The sequence below is a fragment of the Gymnoscopelus microlampas genome (genome assembly GCF_963454915.1).
Source record: "Gymnoscopelus microlampas genome assembly, chromosome: 24".
Taxonomy (NCBI): Eukaryota; Metazoa; Chordata; class Actinopteri; order Myctophiformes; family Myctophidae; genus Gymnoscopelus; species Gymnoscopelus microlampas.
This window is the reverse complement of record NC_139961.1, coordinates 9,331,006-9,341,417: the sequence shown is the minus strand read 5'-3', so window position 1 is coordinate 9,341,417 and position 10,412 is coordinate 9,331,006. Positions and strand designations below refer to the sequence as shown.

Below are 10,412 nucleotides of genomic sequence, written 5' to 3'. Positions count from 1 at the left end.
ATACTGAAGTAACTGCAGAAGAAATGCGAGCACTCTCCACAAACACCGGGTGCACGGTTCAAAGAGATTTAGACTAAATCAAACTATCACCAGCAGTCACTTCAAGTACTTGACGTTTATTTTCTGGCAGTGGCACGGGCAGCAACAGACGGACAAGTTTCAGCATGAGCCTTCCTCAGCGCTGAAGAGCAACGTGTCAATCGCAGTCGAGCGGTTGGTTACCACTGCTCTACAACATGTGTTTAAACCATCTACCCGTGTCCCTGAGTGTCTGAGGAACCAGTTACTAGTGATGTGATGTCATTTTATAGCACTGTGGAAATAGGAAAAGTATGGATCTCACCATTCACTCATCAGACTCTGCTGCAGCGCTGCATCATGTGCCCAGGGGGCGCTCTTCCCGGCGAAGCTCCTCTCTGGGTTGATCGTGGTGGAACAGTGAGAGCCAGGACAGGGAGGGATGCTGCCAGTACACCAGGCTCTGCTGGAAGGCACAGCGCAGCTCCCAACACCACCTGGGGTCCTGGGATACAGAGAAAGACAGTGTGAGGGTGCGTTACGTGTTAATGCCACGTGACCCACTTTGGGGGTCCTGACCTGCGTGTTGAGCAGCAGTGAGGTAGCAGTACCTGTATGCTGTGGGGCAGGGTGGTGTAATGATAATGATAATGATAATGAATTTATTTTTGTATAGCACCTTTCCAAACAAAGTTACACAGTGCTGAACAGAGCAAGGTTAAAAACAACAACAACAAAGCAATGCAAAAAAAAGAAAAACAGTTTGACTACACACATAACATTAGAGTGTGTACAGTCATATAAAAACACTTAGTGTAGAGGTAGGTTTTCAGTAGTGATTTAAACAGAGGCACGGATGGTGCTAACCTCAGCTGCACCGGCAGTGCGTTCCACAGTGTAGGTGCCCGGGCAGCGAAGGCCCGATCACCCCGGGTTACTCATAGAGGTATAATATAACTAGAGGGCGGATTGCCCCGCCCCCAGCTATCATTTCAATGAAAGTGCTCACTGGCGTTTTGAAGCACCCGGAAGCCTGCCGGATTAAATACACTCGAGATGCATATTTATATGTAAATGCATAAGTTAGGATGCAGAGAAACCCACCTGCAGCAGTGGAGCCTTCATCTCTTCATCAAACAGGGAGTCATCCTCAGAGAAGGACAGAGGCTTCTAAAGCAGGAGGGAGAAATGATAAAGTTGTTTGATGGTTCATTAAAAGTAAAGGTCCTCTTCTACACAACACTGACATTACACCTGACTCTGTCTCTCTCAGACAGGAGATAAAGGGTTAATACATGACAGTAACGCTTATTAACAAGATGTCTTTATGGGAAATAGACACATTTTCTTTACCAGAGACTTTGAAGAAGAACTAGCCCAAGGTCGCTTAAAATAAGCAGACATGGCAACAATGAGCATGCGTGTGTAGTGTTGCCAGGTTTTGCGAGAGAAACAAGCAACCACGTCTATGAAAACAAGCCCAAAAAAAGCAAGCCCTTCGCCCTTTAATCTGCACGCTACACGACCTGGCGCATTTCACTAACTACACATTAATGAGTATATAGTGACTGACTATTATAACCTTTGAATCTCTTACAGCCTTTTCTCTGAACAGTCTGACTTCTGATGGAGAATAACTTGTGTTGTCACTGTACGAGTTACTGTGTGTAGTAATCTAAATACCTGTAATGATGTGGAACCCAGAGGTTCTCATGGGGTCCTTGAGGAGGTTCGGGGGTCCTTGAGGTGGTTCCAGGGGGTCCTTGAGGAGGTTCCAGGGGGTCCTTGAGGTTCCAGGTTGTGGACGGACAGGAGGAGCGGCCACGGGGAGAAGAGCCGCACGCAGCCCGGGGACGAGGCTCTCTGCGCGGGGCTGCTGGAGGCTTCACTCCGGCCTCTTTTCCTCCTCATCCGCATGATGTCCGCCGGTCGCTTGAAGCTGGTTGAGTATCCGTCCTGTTGGGACATTCTGGACAACTGGTGACACGATGAGCTCCAAACAGCAACGACAACACGGTGGCTTTTCTTAATAGTTGATGTGGAGCTGATTTGTTTTCTCTCTTCACTACTTTACACAGCTGGAAACAAACATTAATCTATTTAGGCCACTAGGTGGCAGTATAATGTAAGCTAAAGGTACACAGTTGTATCTGTGCCATAGTAGACCAGTGGTTCTCAACCTGTGGGTCGGAACTCGGAAACCCCAGGGGGGTTTTAGGGGGGGTCCCCAGATAGCAGTGAAGTCACAGTGAAAATAGCCGATCCACAAGCTCACAGCCCCTGTTTATCTGTGGAACCGAGTCAAATAAAATAATGCATCAATTCCTACAATTCCAAGTGCTTGTCAGGGTGAGGGGTCCCCAGTTAAAATATTATTTTGGGGGGTGGAAGGGGGGGTCATGGCCTGAAAAGGTTGAGAACCACTACGACTGTGTCACTGAACCTCAACACCATAGGGCTTAATGCATGAACTAAGTTATGCAAAAAAGCATAACAATTCCATTCCATTTTAATGTTCTCATATGGCTGAAAATACATTTTTTGTCTAGAAAAATCAACAAATCAAACAAGCTTCATCACAACCAAATAAAACAATAGTTTGACAATGACATGTCAAATCCTGAGTGTTAATTTAACTATTTGGTTACATTTGTACACTCAGAGTTGCAAATGGATAAATTCATGGATTTCACTGTCAAATTGGTTTTATTACCTTTTAATGTTCATTTAATTGCTGATGATCAGTCAATAAATAACATTTACAACCATAGGTCGGTAGAGTAGCCAGAAACTACATATAATACTAACAATGATAAGAATTATAATCTTTTTTTTCTATGATAAAATGCTGCCTTAATATTAGTAATGTGATTTTTATAAATTAAGATCAGCAGTAGAGCTGCCAGAGTCTAGCAGGAGTTTCTCACACTGACTGGCAGACTGCAACCTTCTGTCTGTCTGTCTAAGTAGGCCTCAACAAAAGCCACCCTAACCTAACTAACCAACATTAATACAACCAAAAGACAACAGTTAACCTACAGTAACTCCTAACCATCAAAACAGGTGAAAAGGGAACCAAATAAAATACAACAGTGCAGAATACAAAAACAAAGCATGGCATGTGTTACGACCCAGGCTAGGGGTCACTAGGTGTAACATAAAATATGGACTCCCTCCTTCCCAGTCCCCAAACAGCCAGGCCACACAGGTTTACAATCCCACAAGTCAAAGATTTATTCCGTAATTTAAGATAAAAGCATGTACACATTACCTCAGGGTGGGACCATAAAGTCTTAAATACCAAACAAAACCTATTCTTACCAGCTCTGTCTTGACTTATTTTAAGAACTTTTTTCCCCTTAACAAAGCAGTTTTGTATAAATTTAGTATTGTTTTGTTCATGGTCCACACTTCATTGTGTGCAGTGTGTGTGTTCTGAAAGCTTAGCTAGTTGAACATCCACTACGTTTTCCTTAAAATGTTTGAGTGTGTACAGTACATTTACTTTAACACTGCATTCCTGGTCACAGTGTGAAACCAGTGGAGAACAGAACCACACATGAACTGGGAGGCCTCAGCAATGACTTGGAACTGAATTTATAAATTAAAGCTTGTGTGTGTCATTTAACTTGCATGTATCTGTCACATGAGCTTGCTTGGGTGGCTCCCATTCTGCCTGTGGTTTCCTGTTTTCTACAGCCTTCTCAGAGAGTTCCTCTTTTCAGCGAGGCAGTTACCGGCAACTTCCTTGTTCTCATGGTTTAGTCTTCGCTACCACAGCTACTCTTGCCAGTAAACAGACTCTTGCTTACAAGGTCTGAGTGCCTACATCATCAATCAATCAGCAGAGTTGAAGCATACACTTCCAAGTCTTTGGGCCTTTGTTAATCATAGATTGCCCTTAACTTTTCAATACAGTTTAACTGATGAGATATTTAAACAAAACAACACAACACATTAACTGTAGATTAATAGAATGACAATAAAGTAAGATAAACAACATAATGAGCATGTATTAAGTTTAGTTTACTTCTCCTCTGAACTCCGGTAACTACATGTACCTCTGCATATGCATCCAACCCCACCCAAAATACAACTATCTACCCTAATGTATTGAAAACTAACAAAAACAGAACAAACAATAAGAAAAAGAGAGATCATCCACCCCTACACACCCTAAGCATTACATTATCCAGGATGTTACACCATCACAATTCTGAAGACATGACAAAGTGCTGGTGTTTGGAGACTGGCTAGGAGGAAGACATGTGATCAACTTGAGACTAGCAGCTTTACAGTGCAGTCCACCAACACAGGAGCCAATCACCAACAGGCTGCACCAAAGCCTGCTGGTAGCCACCTAGCAGAGAAAGACAATACACAAGGCAACACCACTGACCACACAGGGAAACATACACATATGACCCTATGGGTCATAACAGCATGTTTGCTGGAAGTCTGTTTGAAAGCAGAGAGTGGGTGCATCCACACATGAGCGTATGCTGACGGCAAACGCTACGCTAGCCCCGTACACACCCATGTTAAGTTAGAAACCGGAAGTTCCGGTCCGGTTTTTCCTATAACATGGGAGTGGACGGGACTTGCGACTTCCGGGCGTCAACTTGTCGCTCATGTGTGGATGCACCCAGAGAGAAGCCTGCAGGAGCTCCTCCACCATCAGCCTGGAACCAATCACCTCCTGGTCACCTCCTACACTCTCAATCACTCTCTCACTCCCTCAGCTCACACACCTGCCACACATCACACTCAACCAGGAGCACCTTTACACAGGGACACAGAAGAGGTGACACATAGGCCAGGCCAGAGGCAGCGTTTCATAACAACTAGAGGATGGCAAAAAAAGTGACCGCGTTGTCAGGCAGAAACCACTTATCTCACCATCTCACTGACTTTTTCTGTTTTTTCCCCCGTAAATGAACGCCCTACTTGATCATACTAACTACAGCGTCACACAAAAGCAGCAGATCTACAAGCTTGAAACGCGGCGCGAAGCGTCGCGTTTCGTGCTTGTAGATCTGCTGCTTTTGATACTTTTGAATTTGAATCCTGAAAAGTAACAGTTTTGGACACGTGAGGTTTCCACCCAACAGAGACGATATATAGCAACATGATTTTTATTCATTTATTTTGAATAAAAAATATATGTTTTTCAGAAAACGTTTATAATATATTGTAACAATAAGTGTCTATAAGTGTCTACATTTAAATAATACATCTAAAATCACATTAATCTGCAATAAACATTCAGTGGTTGAAGGAAATATGAATGAAATACCAGAGTTGAGGTTAATGTTAATGTTAATCTAGGGTGTGGCGTCTGCCATCCCCTGCAACCCCAAATGAGGGCCCTGGGCCAGGCCTACACATTATGACATGTCCCCTACCACCTCAAGGTCCTAACAAAAGTTAAACCCATATCACAACAGACAAGAACGGCCTTTGTATTAAACACATCTGTGTCCAGATCCTGCAGTTATACTGTATGCTTTCTGATTTCAAGTTAGACCTGTATTACAGCAGGCATGGATGCCTTTGTCATATCAGACAAAGAATGTTAGGATCAGAACAGATCTGTGTGCTGCCTTGATAGCCTAAGCTAGCAGCTGGCTTTGTAACCACCAGGCAGATACCTCTAGTTTATACATGAACCCTAGCATCCGTATTCTGGGTATGTCATAATACGTGAAGAGATTTGATGTTGTGGGGAAAAAGGAGCAGACGTAGTACAGAGCCCTGGGGTACCCGGGCAACTAGGGTTTAAGTGGTTATGGACCCACTCAGCCTATAACTACACAGTGCAGTGTTGCTCTGCAGACACTAATGAAACAATCCGTCAGCACTGAGAAGTACTTTTAGACAAACTGTGGGCGTGTCAGCCATATTCAGCTGATAACAAGTTTGACAAATGACAGCCACATCTACCCACTAATAATATGAATTAATACTAATATTATGCTATAAAAGAACAACAACATTTGGCTTAACGTTTCTCTTGTCTTCGTCTCCAGGTGGTTGCCAGGAAGTACCGTGGAGGGAGGAGTTTACCAACACCTGCCCCGCAGAGAGAGAGATTGAGTTTTCGTACCTGGATGTTGCTAAACGAATAAAATAGAATAATATACGTGTATATTCATCCAGAGTATTTGAAGATGTGACAGAGTGAGGACAGTTGGAAAGAGACATTTGTGTTGCACACCTGGATATCACACAATGATTCAAATAGAGGCAGCTGTAAAAGAAGGTACAATGAGTACAGGAGATGATGAACATTCTCCACTAAAATATGTTGTCATTTTGTTGCCCAAATAATTGTTATAATTATTTGTTTTGGACAAATGGGAAAATGATTAAGGGTGTACAGAGAATGTTTGTAGCTACATCCAATACTAAGTTACACTATGCATTTTTTGTGTTGAGGTATATTGTGGTGGTTTGTTAACATGACTTAGCTTAGACTGCCTTATATCTGACCTGTGTCAAATGTCTCAAATCATGAACGCAGAGTCCGATTGCCATGAAACATTGCTGGCCCACAATAACCTACCTGCCCTGGTGGAGACCTGTGCTCCGAGGAGCAAATCTTTTATATCTATTGATAATTCATAGCATGTGTGTGGGACTCAGTGTTGATTGGCTTAGCTGGTGTTCTGCCCCCTCTCTCAATTTTCAATGACAACTTATTTTATCTTTGTCTTTGTCTGGTGGGGCACAACCACCCAGACACTTTGATCTGAATCATTTGACACCAGAGTTCAAGTTGTTGTTCCTCTACACTCAAAAACACTTAAACCTTAGCGTCCACATTATGTTTGGCTTTTTTTGGCGAATAGATTTGGTGTAGAGGGAAATACTAGCAGTCCTAGTATAGAGCCCTGGGGGACAGCGGTCAGCACAGTATAGGCTATAGGGTTTCAGTGGTTTTAAGTATGGCAGAAGAGAAGAGCTCTATGAATGAAATAACTGCATTGGTCATGATGGAAACCATTCCACCATTTTGAGTGGTATTCTGCCATGTTGAGGGTTTGGTCCATTTTCAGTGGTGTTGGAAGTGAGGAGTTTCTACACCAAAGCAATCATGATACCAGTTTAATGTGTTCTGGCCTTATAATCCTCTCCAGGGAACTGTTTATTAAAACTGATTTCACGACTAGACGAGTCCGTGTGGCTTTGTTTTTGTGTTTGGAATATATTAATCTCTATAACCAGATATCTGCATTTGAACACAGGATCTAAAGGCAAGGGACAATTTCTATTTTTTGTCAGTGACATACATCAGTGGTTCTCAACCTGTGGGTCGGGGTCCCCAGGAGGATCTCCACATGATTTTGAGGGGGTCCCCAGGTGACAGTTACAATTTAAGGACTTTTAAGAAAAGAAAGAGAAGAATACCATTACTGCATCAAAATAACCAACAAACTATACTATAAAAACTGGTCAAACATAAGCCAAATTGTAAAATAATATAAGAAAGAGGAAACATTTTGAATATAGCCGATCTACAAACTTATAGATCGTCTATTTTAACTATATTTATCTGTGGAACCGAGTCAAACTAAATTATATGCCTCAACTCATACAATTCCAAGTGCTTGTCAGGGTGGGGGGTCCCCAGTTCAAATATGATTATTTTGGGGGGGTCACTGACTGAAAAGGTTGTGAACCACTGACATAAATGACAGTTTGATGTCAGATTTGAGAGGTTAGAGCTTCCAGACTGAGACACATCTTTAGAACTCTGATTTGAATCATTTTTAACCACCTATGAATGTGGTTCAAACCTGATGAGCAAAAGTGTTCATGCGTCAAATCATATTTGGGCTGCCAGTCAGAACATAACCAATGTGTCTTGTGTGAAAATAGTCCTGGCAAAAAAAATCTTTCTACTGTCCTTGAGACTTCAAGGAAAAAGACGTCCAAAAACCAAGACTAATAAATAAATGAAGAACATCAGATATAGAATCAGATCATCTTTATTTAAAAAAAAATGAAAAAAGTTAAAAAAGCAACAGACCATAACAACAATGTCACATAATAAATGTACTATTAACTCTGCATTACAGGTTGGTTATTACAGTATGAGAAAATATGAAACAAATACAAAACATGGGTTAATCTTCACACTCTGAAGCCCATATGAACCATATTTACAAAGTCTAAATATTGGCAGGTTCACAAATGCTCACAATTTGGCAAATTATCAGTGGAATGGAGTGAAAAGATTTAAAGACATTTTCCACTTTATAAAAGGTAAAAAGGCTCAGATAAGACATAGTGTACTATGCTGTCCATGTTGTATCATTATTCAACTAGTTAAGAGTCACATGTTGTTATTACTCTAACTAGCCTCACTAGTGAGCAGTGAAAACCTGACATGGAATCAACATAATGACTTGGAGTTGTGTCAGTGGAGTGGAGACTCAATACAACTGAAGTGAGATTATAAAAACAACAAACATCACATCCTGGTGTCTTTGTGAGGAAGATGAACATTTGATGAAGACAATAATCACTTCCTGCCTTTATTTACATTTCACAATACAATGTCCATGTTGTATCATGAGTCAAGACTCTGCTACATGATTCTACATTGAATTAACACCATGGTTTGTGTGTGTGTGTGTGTGTGTGTGTGTGTGTGTGTGTGTGTGTGTGTGTGTGTGTGTGTGTGTGTGTGTGTGTATTACTATATGCTTGTGAGGGCCAGATGTACCCTCAAGTAGAATTTGATGAATAAACGTTTTCCCCACAAGAAAAAATTATAATTTATAGTTTAACATATATTTTTTTTAAAGGTGTATAATTAGTAAAAGGTTCAGGTTGGGGTCAGGGTTAGGATTAGACATTTAGCGGTCAGGTGTAGGAGTCAGGGTTAGAGTTACCTGATTTATACTTAGTTTAACGCCAGAGTCGTGCACCGAGAAATAGCCGATCTACAAGCTAACAACGCCGTTAGCTTGTAGATCTGCAATGATTTGGCTGTTTTTCATCTATTTTCAATGGCATCTAAAAACTGTTCATGTCCTCACAAGTATAGTAATACAAACTATACTGTGTGTGTGTGTGTGTGTGTGTGTGTGTGTGTGTGTGTGTGTGTGTGTGTGTGTGTGTGTGTGTGTGTGTGTGTGTACTGTATAGTGTTACTGTTGAGGCTGAAACCTCGTATCTGGTTCTTTTTTAACCCATTTTCTGGAAATTAACAGTTTTGGACATACAAGGTTTCCATCAGACAGAGATGATATGTATGTGTTTATTATGTGTGTGTGTGTGTGTGTGTGTGTGTGTGTGTGTGTGTGTGTGTGTGTGTGTGTGTGTGTGTGTGTGTGTGTGTACTGTATAGTGTTACTGTTGAGGCTGAAACCTCGTATCTGGTTCTTTTTTAACCCATTTTCTGGAAATTAACAGTTTTGGACATACAAGGTTTCCACCCGACAGAGATGATATGTATGTGTTTATTATGTGTGTGTGTGTGTGTGTGTGTGTGTGTGTGTGTGTGTGTGTGTGTGTGTGTGTGTGTGTGTGTGTGTGTGTGTGTGTGTGTGTGTGTGTGTGTGTGTTTATTGTATGTGTGTGTGTGTGTGTGTGTGTGTGTGTGTGTATATTCTCTCTGTATGCGTGTTTGTTATCTGTGTTAATTGTATGTTTATGCTTATTCTGTGTGTGTGTTCTGTTATGTGTGTTTATTGTATGTGTGTGTGTGTGTGTGTGTGTGTGTGTGTGTGTGTGTGTGTGTGTGTGTGTGTGTGTGTGTGTGTGTGTGTGTGTGTGTGTGTGTGTGTGTGTGTGTTTATTCTCTCTGTATGTGTGTTTATTATGTGTGTGTTTATTGTATGTGTGTCTGAGTTTATTATGTGTGTGTATTGTGTGTGTGTGTGTGTGTGTGTGTGTGTGTGTGTGTGTGTGTGTGTGTGTGTGTGTGTGTGTGTGTGTGTGTGTGTGTGTGCGTGCGTGTGTGTGTGTGTGTGTATATCGTTGTCGTCGGGCAGAAACCTCACATCTCAATATTTCAACTTTATTTTTTCTTAAATTAAAGCTTCATCATACAAGAGTGTCACACACAAGTAGTGAAAATAGCAGATCTACAAGCTCACAACGTGTTGTGCTGCAACACTTTGTGAGCTTGTAGATCTGCTATTTTCACTATTTTAACTGTTTTTAAAACTAATAAAAAAGGAGGTTTCCACCCCACAGCAACGATGTGTGTGTGTGTGTGTGTGTGTGTGTGTGTGTGTGTGTGTGTGTGTGTGTGTGTGTGTGTGTGTGTGTGTGTGTGTGTGTGTGTGTGTGTGTGTGTGTGCGTGCGTGCGTGTGAGTGCGTGCTTACTGTAAGTGTGTACAGTATGTGTGTGTATTTGTGTGAGCGTGTGTTTACCATG

General features: G+C 41.7%; 1 protein-coding gene and 1 long non-coding RNA gene across 3 annotated transcripts in view; both read right to left on the bottom strand.

Moving 5' to 3' along the window:
• Nucleotides 1-286: 286 nt before the first annotated feature.
• LOC311040360 lies at nt 287-2,260 on the bottom strand. Its single transcript, XR_014600261.1, has 3 exons — nt 1,702-2,260; nt 1,123-1,188; nt 287-523 (listed from the first exon to the last, which is right to left on the bottom strand). It is a non-coding gene; the product is annotated as an uncharacterized lncRNA (long non-coding RNA).
• Nucleotides 2,261-10,251: 7,991 nt separating this feature from the next.
• The window catches only part of LOC311040333 (NACHT, LRR and PYD domains-containing protein 3-like), a 43,971-nt gene continuing 43,810 nt past the window's right edge, over nt 10,252-10,412 (bottom strand). For both annotated transcript variants that reach the window (XM_084050546.1, XM_084050547.1), the window contains exon 12: nt 10,252-10,412. This exon is cut by the window's right edge. The gene's annotated coding sequence lies outside the window, so the exon portion shown is untranslated.